The sequence below is a fragment of the Psammomys obesus genome, unplaced genomic scaffold, assembly GCF_907164565.1.
Source record: "Psammomys obesus unplaced genomic scaffold, mPsaObe1.curated_primary_1811, whole genome shotgun sequence".
In the NCBI taxonomy this organism is placed as follows: Eukaryota; Metazoa; Chordata; class Mammalia; order Rodentia; family Muridae; genus Psammomys; species Psammomys obesus.
Genome location: NW_026592732.1, coordinates 13,165,129 through 13,168,426, shown reverse-complemented (window position 1 = coordinate 13,168,426; position 3,298 = coordinate 13,165,129). Strand labels below are relative to the sequence as shown.

The 3,298-nt window shown below is 41.6% G+C and overlaps 1 pseudogene; it reads left to right on the top strand.

Moving 5' to 3' along the window:
* Positions 1–388: 388 nt before the first annotated feature.
* Positions 389–843, top strand: LOC129682834 (single-stranded DNA-binding protein, mitochondrial-like; annotated as a pseudogene).
* Positions 844–3,298: the final 2,455 nt, after the last annotated feature.

Genomic DNA, 3,298 nt, shown 5'->3' with positions numbered 1-3,298 from the left:
ATTCTGGTGTTCACTGATGCGGGAGGTCCTCTTCCCCTTCCATCTGATCCCAGCTTATCAGATCTCTTCAGGGCTGGCTACAATGTCCGGGCAGGAAAGAGATGAGAGAGGGAGGGTGAGATTGAGAGGGAATGAGGGAGAGGGCTACAGCTGGGATACAAAGTAAATAAACTGTAATTAATATAAAAATAATAAAGAAAAAATGGCAAAAATAAATTGTAATAAAAAAAATAATAAATCACACACACAAAAAGAAGATTCGGGTGCTGTGCATCAGGTGAAGGAGGGGAGAAGGTTGTGGCAGAGTCGAGTGTCTGGAGTGCACGCATGCGTTGAGAGTCTGAAGGAGGAAAGGCTGAAAGATTAGACTGTAAGAAAAACCGAAGCCATGTTTCGAAGACCTTTGTTACAGGCATTTCCTCAGTTTGTAAGGCATGAATCTGCAGTAGCCAGCAGTTTGGTTCTTGAATGATCTTATGAATCGTGTTCAGTTATTCGGGGGGATTAATTAGGTCAGGACCCTGTCATGAGTCAGGTGGAAGAAAAAAAAAAAACAGTCATGATATTTTCTCTAGCAACAAATGAGATATGGCGATCAAGAGACATTGAAATATACCAAATGGGTGACGTCAGTCAAAAGACAAGATGGCAATGAATATCAGTGTGTTGGCCAGGCCTCAGGGATGTGGCATACCAGTATGTGAAAAACGGGGCTCGTATATTTGTGGAAGGGGAATGGATTACAGTGAATACGTGGATAACAATAATATGAGGTGGCAAGCAACAACAATCATAGCTGATAACGTCATGTTTCTGAGTAGCCAGACAAAAGAAAAGGCATAGGACAGATGATTCTTCTTTGGTATATTCCTTTCCCATTCATGTATAGTCTAGAGTTTGACAATAAAGATTAAACAATTTATCTATAAAAATAGCTTGAAAAGTTACATGTATAATTCCTGACAAAAGAGTGCGAAAAGCAGTACCGTTCCTCTTCCACAGAGAATATAAGAGCTTTGAATTTTTAGACTGAAAATGAGGAAATATCCCTACAAAACATAGAAAAAGAAAACATCGGGGAATGTCTTGAGACCCATCGTTTAGAAATTTAACCAGAAATGCCTGTTTCCTCTTACAGCCAAGAAGATTAAAGTGAGATTAAAGTGGCCTAGTAATTTAAGCAAATCATCCAGGAATGCTGCTATAGACAGCCACCACGTTGCGGTACCACATGACAGGTGAGTTAACAGAGGGTATAATTGCCAAGAAGCATTTTAGCATCCCAGAGGGTCATTAGTAGCCCTATCTTTGTGTTTTTATTGGATCACACTTCTGTATTCCTACAGTATTCTATAGCTGTTTCTATGTCCCAGTGAAATCACTGTGCGGGGGGGGGGGGGGGGGGGGGGTGGGCGGCAAATGGTCATGAACTTCAAAAAATTTTTCTCCTGGATCTTTCACGAAAACACTCTAGCCCTGTAGAGAAAAGATTCCAGCATCTGGAATGTTCTCAATGTAGAGCAGGAAGTTGAAGAGGATGAAGGATAGTCACAGTTGTGACTGGAGCACTCAGGGGAGTCAGCACACATAGTCAGACAGGCATAAACGAGAGGAGAATTTAAAGTTTTTGTGTAGCTGATGATCTATTCTGAAATAATGGCATCGCTTTATAAGATCTTATTTCTAAAGCCAGTCTGCCTATAATACTTCTGTAGTCCTCACAGGGATTCAGATTCTGAGGAATCTCTATATCATTACTGACCTTCTGTAGCACAAGCCGCTTTAAGCCAGGCAATCAATATTCTTGAATCCTCCTTGACTCGGTTTCCTCATTCATAAAGAGCCAAATAACAACAAACCAGACACAGTTTACCTCAATACACATAGGTAAATGTTAGCATGTTTTATCTGAGCTATAAAACAATACGACAATGGAATCATTTAAGCATTAAATAAAGTGGGAACAGTGATCATGTTTGGCTGCAACGATTAAAAGAAAAAGTTCTCCTTACTAGAAATAAAACTTAATCTGCATTGAGAAACCTCAGGACAAAACACTGCTTTTTAAAGTTGTCTTGGCTGATCTCATACTCAAGATTAGCCAATGTCTGTTCTATACTAATAGAGGGCATTATCCCAAACTTCAGATGTTGACCAAGCTTGGTCTTCAGATGCTGGAGATTTTAGGAAGTGATTAGGTCATGAGGGATTGATTCATTGACAGGTTCATAACTGAATGGGCTATTGAGACAAGGAGGAAACTATACAAGGTGGGGTTGTTAAGGAAATAGAAATTTTATTAAAAATATAGTCTTCTCTTATACAATAAATCCCAACGTCAGTTTGCCTTTTATCCACTCTTCTTGGCTGCTTCCCACCTCTTCCCTAGTTCCACTCCTTCTCTATTTCCTCTTCAGATAAGAGCAGGTCTCCAAGAGACAATAGCCAGACAAGACAAAAGAAGACACAATAAGACAAGGTAAAAGCCTCCCTATATCAAGGCTGGGCAAGGTAACTCAGTAGAAAGAAAAGAGTCTCAAGTGCAGAAAACTAGTCAAACATAAACTTGTTCACATTGTTAGAAGTCTCACAGGAATACCAGGTGAACAACCATAACTTATGCACAGAGGAACTGATGCAGACACCTGCAGGCCCTGTGCTTGACACTTCCGTCTCTGTGAGTGCACGTGAGCCCAGCTTACTTGATCTGGTGGGCTGTGTTCTCTTGGTGTCCTCCATCCCCTCTGTCTCTTACAGTCTTTCCTCCCCTCTTTCAAGAGAGAGGAACCTGATGGAGACCTGTAATTTAGACTCTCTCTGCATGTCTGGCTCTGTGGAAGCCTCTCTTAAGATGACTGGAAAAGGCAACAATCTGAGAGTATAACAGAATATCATTAAGACTCATTTCTAGGATACTGAACTGCCATAGGCTACCTCTGTGCAGGGGTTCCAGGCCATCTCCATGAATGGTCCTTGGCTAGAGTATCAGTTTCAGAAAAGACCCCTGTGCCCAGACTTTTAGGATCTGTTACTGTCCTTGTGGAGCTCCTGTCATCTCCAGGTCTTACTATCTCCCACTTCTTTCATAAGATTCCCTGTACTCTGTCCAAAGTTTGGCTATGAGTCTCAATATCTGCCTCGATACCCTGCAGGGTAGAACCTTTCAGAGGCCCTCTTTTGTAGGCTGCTGTCCTGTTCCGTGTTTTGTCCCTCCTCCAATGTCCATCCTCTTTGCCTTTCTGAATGGGGATTGAGTATCTTAGCCAGAGTCCTTTTTCCTGATTAGCTTCCTTAGGTG